The 11,199-nt window shown below is 41.8% G+C and overlaps 1 protein-coding gene and 1 pseudogene across 1 annotated transcript in view; one reads left to right on the forward strand and one right to left on the reverse strand.

Moving 5' to 3' along the window:
* The window catches only part of ROBO1 (roundabout guidance receptor 1), a 1,289,171-nt gene that overhangs the window by 268,831 nt on the left and 1,009,141 nt on the right, over nucleotides 1-11,199 (forward strand). The gene's annotated exons all lie outside the window — the stretch shown is intronic.
* Nucleotides 7,340-8,750, reverse strand: LOC102775006 (annotated as a pseudogene).

Genomic DNA, 11,199 nt, shown 5'->3' on the forward strand with positions numbered 1-11,199 from the left:
ACAACCTCCCTATCCACCCTGCTCTGTTCCTTACAGGGGGGAGCTCCCCAACCCCCTGATCGCCCTGCTCTGTGTGTGACAGGGGGCGGTGCCCCAACTCCCCTATCAGCCCTGCTCTGTGAGTGACAGGGGGGAGCTCCTCAACCCCCTGATCGGCCCTGCTCTGTGTGTGACAGGGGGCGGTGCCCCAACTCCCCTATCAGCCCTGCTCTCTGAGTGACAGGGGGGAGCTCCTCAACCCACTGATCGGCCCTGCTCTGTGTGTGACAGGGTACGGAGCCCCAACCTCCCTGATGGGGCCTGCTCTGCGCATGATAGGGGGTGGCGCCGCAACCTCCCTATCGACCCTGCCTTGAGTGTGACAGGGGGCGGTGCCCCAACCCCCCAATCAGCCCTACCCTGAGCGTGACTGAGGGTGGCATCACAACCTCCCAATCTCCCTGCTCTGTGCATGACAGAGGGCGGCGCCCCAACTCCCCAATCGGCCCTACTCTGAGCCCGACCAGGGGCTGCACCTAGGGATTGGGCCTGCCCACTGCCACCCGGGAGCAGGCCTAAGCCAGCAGGTCATTATCTCCTGAGGGGTCCCAGACTGCGAGAGGGCACAGGCCGGGCTGAGGGATCCCCCCCACCCCCGAGTGCACAAATTTTTGTGCACTGGGCCTCTAGTGTTATTATATTATCTTATGTTATTATGTTAAAGCAAATCTTACTGTGAGAGTTTTACCTTTATATCAACAAAGCAATCTCTTCTGTTAGGTTGGAAAGGAAGGGAGGATTCTTCAAGTATCCATCTCATGCCCTTAATTATTTTACCTTAAAATAGTGAACAATTACATTTTCTCTATGAATGCAAAGAAACAGGTGAATCATAGATATCCTTATTAAAGTTTGTTATTGGAATATTTTAACACATTTACTTGTTACATTAAGTCAAGTAATACATTTTTACTATTTTGACTTGAATGCTGTAATAGAAATTTTGAAGGTTTACTGAACCAGCTTCATCTAATACTCAATTTTTAGTAAATCCTACCCAAATATTTTAACTCTTTCTTCATTCATAACATGCCTAATTAGAACTAGCTATTCCCAAGCCATCTTTAGGTAAGACATTGTTAAATTTAAAAAGCATACTTGTTGCTGTATATGAAATATAGAGACCATATAATTTTAATTAAGCAGTAAATAAAACTCCTATAAGGCAATGTCTAAAAACCAACAAAAATGCCCGGCCAGTGAGGCTCAGTAATTGAGCATCGACTTATGAACCAGGAGGTCAAGGTTCAGTTCCCGGTCAGGGCACATGCTCAGGTTGTGGGCTCAATCCCCAGTGTGGGGCATGCAGGAGGCAGCCAATTAGCAATTCTTTATAATTATTGTTGTTTCTATCTCTCCCTCTCCTTTCTTCTCTGTAATCAATAAAAAGATGTTTAAAAAATAAAAACCAACAAGAAGTGTTATGAAATTGACATTACTATCATTGGATTTGAGTATATGTTGCAAAAATAATTTTATGCATTCAATTATGCATAATGGAGGCATTATGTGTCTATAGATACCTAATGTGTAAGGAGGCTTATCATACATTGGTTTTTAAAATGAAATATTCCAGTAAAATAATTGAGTAGTTTCTTCTTTATGATATTAAAATATTTCTCCACATTTCTGTGGTTGGGTCATTCAACTGTATCACTGACAAGATTTCCAAAAGACATTGAGGCTATCAGGAAAAAGTATGAGGCTTTTTTTCCTCTAACAATCTTTTAAATTACATGGTTATAAATGAGCATTACTTTAAGCCTTGTCATATAGTCTAAAAAGCTATCTAGGAGCAGGAGCCTCGTTTATTTCAGCAGACCATAAACGTTACAATGGCACAGATATCGTATGGGGACAAATAAATACTAATCTCAATTTCCCATTAAAAACATGAAAGATTTTCAATGTTGACACTGAAGGATTTAGCTGCTTTGTCGTAATAACTGAAGCAGTTTTAATGTGTAATATTTTTATAAAATCACGTCTGTGTATGCATATTTGTTTTTGTTATCTACCTATGGTATTCCAAACAGTGAAAAATGTAGCTGAAGCAAATACAATGTTGTGTTATATTATCAGGAACATGGATCAATACATTTTCCATTGAATTATTTTCATACAAATCTCACTGCAATGTTACCACACATAGCACTACAAAAGGTCACAGAGCTGGTGCCAGCCAATGATTTGAACCCATGTAGGACTCTTCTCTGTGCCCTGTTGCCCTAGAGCATAGAAATTCTTAAAGGATATTTACTGCCTTTTCTGTTCAGTTATTTCTGCAACATATATGCTATTAAAAATGTTAATTTTAAATATTTCATAATTCTTTTAAATTTAAGAAAATGACTCAAATACTTTAAAACATTTTGCACTTACATAAAGTTCTTCCAATTAGGAGATACAAATAGCTTTCTGGGTTAATGTTCTGGCATTTGAGTTTTAATAAATGTACTTTTCTAAATTTTTTAGGAGAGCTCATTAGGAATAATGCAAAAAAAGGGGGTAATTTTATGATTAGTTTAAGATAGAAAATTAGAGAATAAAAGCCTGAAGTGAAATTATAGATATAGATATAGATGTAGATGTAGATATAGATATATAGATATATAGATATTTCTAAGGAAACTAAATACACACCCAAAAATATTTTTAAGTAAAAGTAATTTGTTGGAGTACCAAGATGGTGGTGTAGGTAAATGCAGGTACTCGCTGCCTCCCACAAGCCCATCAAGAGTACAACTAAAATACAGAACAACTATCATTCAGAAATGCCTGAAATCTCGCTGAATGGAAGTCCTACAACTAGAGAAGTAAAGAAGAAAACACATCAGGTGGGGTGGAGACAAATAACAGGCAGATCTGAAACCCACATGCTTTTTTTTTTTTTTTTTTTTTTTTAATTGGAAGGGATAGCTCAGCTGCAGAGGCCTCCTGTGAGGAGAAAGTGGTCCCAGAACCAAACCAGACCCAAAGCCTAGGGTTCCAGACCTGGGAAGAGAAGTGACCATAACTCAACTCAGTGTTGTAAAAACCAAAGGGGATTGTGGCTGAGTGACCTGGAGGTTCTGGAGCCTCAGGCAATTCCTCTTAAAGGTCCAGCACACAAATTTACACAGTCTTGTTTATTGTTAGCTCCTGTGCAGGGAGTAGACTTGGGCATCCCAAGAACATATGAGGAGGAACTGGATTGTCTGGCATTGGGCCAGGAACTCAGGAGTAGTTTTCTCCCAGAGTGGAGGGTGCCCGCAAGGATCACTATTTCTGTGCTGAGACCTTCCCTGTTGTGGAACTTACTGGCAGCCATATCTGAGCTTCCATCAGCATTACCTACATTGTTTATTCCTCCTTGGTTATTCCCTGAGACCCTGCCTCATCCAATTTGCAGCAGCTTTTCTATATAAATGGCCTGCCCAGCTCAGGCTTCAGACATTTCTAAAATCAGTCAAACAAGCAGCATCTGGCTCAGCATGCCCCAAACGTATCAATAAGAGGCCCTAGACCTGGCATTAGCACCAGCTTACCTTGATTCTTGGCTGGGCCTTTCCTGGGCACTTTTAAGCCCAATGCAAGTAGCATCCATCTGCAGATCTATCTGTATCTCATGCTGGATGGACCCTGGCAGTGGCTGACTTTGCACCTCCTGGGAATTCCCAGAGCAAGTGCATCTGGTGGACAGGTTCAGATCATACCAGATTACAGCTCTACACATCCATGAGTGACACACTCAAGGGGCAGACTCAGTGAGCTCCAAAGCCTCCACTGAAGGAAATCCTGCTCCATAGGGGTGTCTTCTGCACATCACCTCTTCCATTGTAGACACAGTTGGTTATCACAGCCAATTGGCCTGGAGGTCAGTTCCTCCCAGAGATGCCAACAGCAATCAAGGCTTAACTACAATAAGACTGTGCACATAGTTCACACAAGAGTACACCTAGAGTTCCCAGCTCAGGTGACTGGGGAGACTGAGCCACTGGGCTCTACAGGACACCTAATACACAAGGCCACTCTACCAATTCCAGGATACATAAAAGCTCTATGTAATACATAGAGACAAACACAAGGAAGCAGCCAAAATGCAGAGACAAAGGAACATGTTACAAATGTAAGAAATAGAAGCAAGCAAACTACAAGATACAGAGTTCAAAACAATGGTTATAAGATTACTCAAGGATATTAATGAGAGCTTCAGGGTCTTAATGAGAGTGTCAAGGGACTTAGTTAGACTTACAAGGATCTTAGAGAGCATGGCAAAGACATGAAAAAGGATCAGTCAGAAATTAAGCATACACTAACTGGAATATAGAATAATTTACTAACTGAAATAAAGAAGAATTCAATAGTAGTGTAGATGATTCCAAGAATCAAATCAACGATTTGGAATACAAGGAAACAAAAAACACCCAATCAGAAGAACAAAAAGAAAAATGAATCCAAAAATATGAAGATCGTGTAATGAGCCTCTGGGACAACTTCAAGCATACCAAAACTCACATTATGGGGATGCCAGAAGGAGAAGAGAGAGAGCAAACTATTGAAAACCCATTTGAAGAAATAATGACAGAAAACTACCCCTACCTGGTGAAAGAAATAGACTTACAAGTCCAGGAAGCACAGAGAGCCCCAAACAAAAGGAATCCAAAGAGGACCACACCATAATCAGATTGCTGGGTCATATGTTAAATCTGTTTTTAATTTTTGAGGTACCTTCATACAGATTTTCATTGTAGCTGTAGCAATTTACATTCCCACATGCAATGTATCAGTACTGTATTCCTTTTTCTAAAGAATATCTCCAACACTTATTACTTGTCTTGTTGCTAATGGCCATTCTAACAGGTGTAAGTGGTATCTCATTTGGTTTGCATTTCCCTAATTGCTAGTAAAGTTGAGCATCTTTTCTTTCTTTTTTGAAAATATTCAATGGCATTATATTTCTGAGTTTATTATTGCTTTAATCTTGCTTGGTGTGGTTAGCTGCAAGTCTAACAATCAGAAAGCAGAATTAATAGCTGAGATGTTAGAATGACCACAGAAGTATTATTAGTTCACAATTGTTTTTTTTTTTTTATTCAATACTAATCAATATGAACCAGAATTGTTACAGTGTAAAAGTAATGAAAATAATGTCCATTTATCTGCTGGTCTTTGTATGCCTTCTTAAGAGAAATGTCTGGATAGAGCTCCTGACCATTTAGTAATTGGTTTGTTCATTTGTTTGGTGTTGATTTTTAGTTACCTACAAGGGAATGCCCATATGACTGTCACCTAATTTCTCTACAGAAACTATGCAGGCCAGAAGGGAGTGGCAAGAAATACTCAAAGTGATGAATAGTAAGGACCTACAACCAAGATTATCCTACTCAGCAAAGCTATCATTTAGAATTGAAAGTCAGATAAAGAACTTCATAGACACAAAAAAAAGGCAGGGGGAGTTAAAGGAGTTCATCCCCATCAAACCAGTACATGAAATGTTGAAGGGTATTCTTTTCTATTCAATACTAATCATTACGAACCAGAATTGTTACAGTGTAAAAGTAATGAAAATAATGTCCATTTATCTGCTGGTCTTTGTATGCCTTCTTGAGAGAAATGTCTGGATAGAGCTCCTGACCATTTAGTAATTGGATTGTTCATTTGTTTGGTGTTGATTTTTATGAGTTCTTTATGTATTTTGGATATTAACCCCTGTTGAAGCTGTTTGCATATATCTTCTCATATTCTATTGTTTGCCTTTTGTTTTGGTGGTTTCTTTTGCTGTGTGGAAGCTTTTTAGTTTCATATAGTCCCATTCACTTATTTTTGCCTTTACTTTCCTTGCCTTTTGGATAGAACTCATAAAATCTTCTCTAATGCGAAGGTCCATAAGTTTAGTACCTGTGTTTTCTTCTATGTAATTTGCTGTTTCAGATCTTTTATTTAGGCCTTATCCATGTTGAATTAATTTTTGTACATGGGGACAAATTGTAGTCTACTTTCATTCTTTTGCATCTGGATTGCCAACTTTCTCAACACCATTTATTGAAGAGGTTTTCTTTTCTTCATTGTGTGTTTTTTGGTTTCTTTGTCAAAAATTATTTACACAGATATAAGTGATTTTATTTCTGGGCTCTCAATTCTGATCCACTGATCTGTATGTCTGCTTTCTGCTAAAACCATGCTGCTTTGATTATCATTGCTCTGTAGTGTTATTTGAAGTCATGCAATGTGATAACTCTAATTTTATTGTTTTTCCTTGGATTGCTTTGGCAATTCCTGGTCTTTTTTGGTATTTTTGCCCTGTTTCTTTTAAAATTGTCATTGGAATTTTGATGGGAATTGCTTCAGTTAGGACTTCCAGAATTATGTTCAATAATGGTGAGAGTTGATAACCTTGTCCTCTTCCTGATTTTGGAGGAAATGCTTTCAGTTTTTTACCATTGAGTACAATACTAGCTTAGATTTTGTCATATATGGCCTCTATTATGTTGAGGTGCTTTCCTTTTATACCATCTTATTTTAATCATAAATGGGTGTGGTATCTTACCAAATGATTTTCTACATCTAATGATAAGATCACGAGGGGTTTGTGTTGTGTTGTTGTTGTTGTTTAGTCAGCCAAAGGGTGTGTTTAATAGACTATCCAGGCAGATGTCCCACCTGCCTGTCCCCCCACACCCCAAACTGAGTTTGTCTGAGATTTCATTTCACCAAGGAGCAGCAGATGAAATACCTTAAAAGATACAGCACAGTTAACGTTGAAGACTAAGGACTCTCCTCTTACTTTAAGAGTATTAGGCCTTGGATTTCCCTGCCCCATGCAATAAATCAAGTTTTATATACACTCCCCATATCTTTTTATAACATTTTCTTATATAAATTATATATTTTACAAAAAAGGTTTTTTCCTCCAAACATATAAATTTTAGTGAAACATATATCCCCCACCTGTGAACTTGTTTTTTCACTAAAATACAAATGCTATCTGACATGAGGGTACATGTCTTCGACCACTGGAGACCACTGAAGTCTGAACTGCACTGTGGAGAAGACACTTGTGTTTTCTCTGATGTCTCCGGGAAGTAGCTCAGTGAGCACTCAGAATCGCTGTCCTTCAGCACCCGGGTGGAGGCCTCCAAGTGCCCAGTCATTGAGGCAGCTGGGGCAAATGGTGAGTAAACTTGATGCTAAAATTACAGAAATAAAAAATAAAAATAAAAATAGCATGGACCAGTTCTTAGTCTAGAGTTAAACTACAAACAAAATCCAAAGTGTTCATTCATGAAGATTCAAACCTATTTCATCCTCCCATAAATTATAAAATACAAAGGTGGCTGTATTAATGACAAAACTCAAACAGCACTGAGAGGGGTTTGTCAATGGGCAGAAGTCAGTCCCTCTGGTGGGGCCCAGAACTCCCAGGTAGATGGTGGCCTCCCTATTGCTGGGCCAGAAGTACTCTCCTGTTGACCTTCACCTTCTCCAGCCGCTTGGCCAGGTGGCTGTTGGTCATCCCCACTTCCTCCTCTTGTCCAGTGCTGTTCCTAACTCTCCCTGTAGCTTCCTTTTTTCTGCTTTCAGTTCATCTTCCACTGTCTCAGCATTCTCAGCAGCAGTTTTATATCTCGGCACCTGTCCCTCATGACAGCTAATACTTTGCTTCAAGGTGGGGATATCCTGTTCTGCTTTTGAAAGCTTAAACTTGTATTTACTAATTTGTCTATTAGCATCTCTCGGCATTTCGATGAACTGGAAGCCAGAGCCATCTGCAGCTGGGCCAGGTCACCAGTCGCTGTGCTTTCGCCCCTGGAGCCCTTCTGCTGCTCCTCCTCTAACTGCAGCTTCTGTTTTCTAACCTGTGATAGGAGCTCTTCCTTCTCTCCAGCAAGCTCCCGTAGCCTTACATCTGGAGGACCCTCTCCTGCGGACTCCAAGGCCTTAGCAGCTTCCTGACACCACCGTGATGGCTCCAACCACTGGTTCATGATTGACATCACCATTGGGAGTGCAGTCGGGGAGTATAACTAAGCCATGCTTCTCAATAAGCTCATCTCTGTCACAGGCCTTCTGTAAGTTCATCCATTGTATGCTGAAGCACACATATGGTTCTGCCTTTCTCACTCCTTTGATTTTTCTTCATTTTCTCTATAAAATTCTGCCATCTGTTCCTCTTGTTCTTCAATAACATCCTTGAGGGCATCTACCTGGTAGATCAAATTGTTCTTCTCATTGTCTAACTGTGCATTAGAAACCCTGGCTTTCTTGAATTTTTATTCCACTTCAGACAAAGACTCCTGCAATTCGCGTAATGAGATATCTGGACCTATTAGCTGCTGGCGTCCCCGCTTCCTCCTCTGGATGAGTTTCCACTTAGAGGGGTTGTTGCTGAGGCAGAATTTCGAGATGAAGGTCTTGTGTAATGTTCAGCACAGTGTTTGTCAGATTTCTCATCCAACCCTTTTTGCTGTGGTTCCATTTCTCTCGTGCGTGTATCTCTTGCTTCTGCCGGAGCAGCCCGTTTCGCTGCCAGCCTTGCCTCTGCCTCTCTGGCGATGTTACTCAGAGCCTCATCTCTGCAGAAAATCGTTCTCTCACGGGTGTACTTTTCCTTCCAGAGCCAGGAGTCTCCATCTTGTCTTGATTGTCTTTTAACTCTGAAAAATAACTCGGTCTGTTTTCAGCCCTGTCCCTGGGCGCGGCCAGAGGCTGCGGTGTCACGGGGAAGGGTTGGAGTGAGCTCCCCTGCCAGGAGCCCGGGAGCAAAGAGCAGGGAGCAAAGGGTCAGGGGCGAGAAGGGCCACCTCAGTCCTAGGTCCCGGGCCAGGCCGCCAGGCGGACCTGGCTGGACACAGAAGCACCAGGCGGCTGGTCAGCCAGTTACGCCGAGTCACGCCAGTGTCCCCTGGTCGCCGGGACTAAGGCAGCAGGAACCAGCCCCCGGGGGGCAGCCGCAGCCCGGAGAGGCGGGTCAGGATCTCATGGTTTTTATGCTTTCTTGTTTGATTGTGTGATGGACAACACTGATGAATTTGCAAGTTGAACCATGGTATGCGCAACACTTCATCATTTTTTAATGTATTGTTGTATTTGGCTTGTTAGTACTTCGTTTAGGATTTTTGCACTTGTATTCATCAGACATACTGGTCTGTACTTTTCTATTTTGTGTTATCCTTGCCCGGTTTTTGGTATGCAGATTATGTTGGCCTCATAAAATGTGTGAGGAAGGATGCTTCTTCTTCAATTTTTTGGAAGAGTTTGAGAAGGATATCCATCAAATCTTCTTTGAAAGTTTGCTAGAATTCACTGGTGAAGCCATTTGGTCCAGGACTTTTATTTTTGGGGAGGTTTTTGATTGTTGTTTCAAATTCCTGAATATTTATTAGTCTACTTAGAGATTTTCCAGTTCTCAATGATTTAGTCTAGAAAGATTATATATTCCTAGGAATGTATCCATTCCATCTAGGTTATTGCATTTTTGGTGAAAAGTCTTTTATGGTGTTCTAGTGTGAGCCTATGTGTTTCTGTGATGTTTGTGGTAACTTATCTTTGATTTCTGATTTTGTTTATCTGACTATTTTCTTTTTCTTTTCTTTCTTTTTTTTCCCTTACGGAATCTAGCCAGGGGTTGTAAATTTTATTAATCTTTCAAAGCACCAGATCTTTGTTGTATTGTGTGTGATGTGTGTGTGTGTGTGTGTGTGTGTGTATTCTTTCTGTTCTCTATTCTAGTGTGTTTGTTTGTTTATTTATTTATTTATTTCCTTTCTTCTAATGCTGTGCACTGTTTTTGATCTTTATCTAATTCTGTAAGTTGTACCTGTCAGGTTGTTTACTTGTGATTTTTTGTTTTGTTCTGTTTTGTTCCTTGAGAGAGTCTTTAATGATATAAATTGCCCTCTTATTATTGCTTTCACTGCATCCCAAAAGTTTTGATATGTCCTATTGTCATTCTTATTTATTTTTAGACTAGACGTCTGGTGCACGAATTTGTGCACAGGTGGGGGGGAGTCCCTCGGCCTGGCTGGTGATTGGGGCTGATTGGGGCCATCTCACTCAGTCCTGATTGGGTCCGGCTGGCTGGGGGGAGGGACCAAGGGAGGTTGGCTGGCAGGGGGAGGTTGTTTATGGAAGTACACTGACCACCAGGGGGCAGCTACTGTGTTGAGCGTCTTCCCCCTGGTGGTCAATGCATGTCATAGCTACCAACCGGTCATCTGGTCATAATTGCCGCTTAGGCTTTTATATATATAGACTAGAGGCCTGTGCATTCATGCTCCGGTTGGGTCCCTCAGCCTGGCCTGCGGGGATCAGGCCAAGTGGTCCCAGATTGTGAGAGGGTAGAGGCCAGGCTGGGGGACCCCGCTGATGCATGATCGGAGCCAGGGAAGGACCACAGGAAGGCTCCAGGGCATGTCCGGCCGTAATTGCCGCTTAGGCTTTTATATATATAGACTGAGGCCCTGTGCATTCATGCTCCGGTTGGGTCCCTCAGCCTGGCCTGCGGGGATCAGGCCAAGTGGTCCCAGATTGTGAGAGGGTAGAGGCCAGGCTGGGGGACCCCGCTGATGCATGATCGGAGCCAGGGAAGGACCACAGGAAGGCTCCAGGGCATGTCCGGCCCATCTCACCCAGTCCTGATTGGCCAGACCCCAGCAGCAAGCTAACCTACTGGTCAGAGCATCTGCCCCCTGGTGGTTAGTGCAGATCATAGCAACTGGTTGAACAAATAAATGGTTGGACACTTAGCATATTAGGCTTTTATTATATAGGATATCTTTTGATCTCGCCTCTTACTTCTTCTTTGACCCAGTCAATTTTTAGTAGCATGTTGTTTATATCCATATGTTTGTGGGTTTCTTTACTTCGTTTCTGCAGTGGATTTCTAATTTCAATGCATTGTGGTCAGAAAAATGTGCTTGTTATAATTTCAGTCTTCTTGAATTTGTTGAGGCTAGTTTTGTCACCCATAGTAGTACCATTTCGGGGGTTTGCAGATAATGTGCTTTCCAACTGGACATGAAGGGTGAGGGGAGAGGAGCTCTTGGAAATTAGGAAGGCAGCCAGGTGCCTTAGCTTGGAATGCCAATTGCCTGACAACATTGGCCACGCCCCTGTGCTTCAACCCTGCCAAGGTCACTGGGCTCAGATGCAGCTCCTACTGCCCACTCCTGCAGGAAT

The sequence above is a fragment of the Myotis davidii genome, unplaced genomic scaffold (assembly GCF_000327345.1).
Source record: "Myotis davidii unplaced genomic scaffold, ASM32734v1 scaffold24, whole genome shotgun sequence".
NCBI classification, from domain to species: Eukaryota; Metazoa; Chordata; class Mammalia; order Chiroptera; family Vespertilionidae; genus Myotis; species Myotis davidii.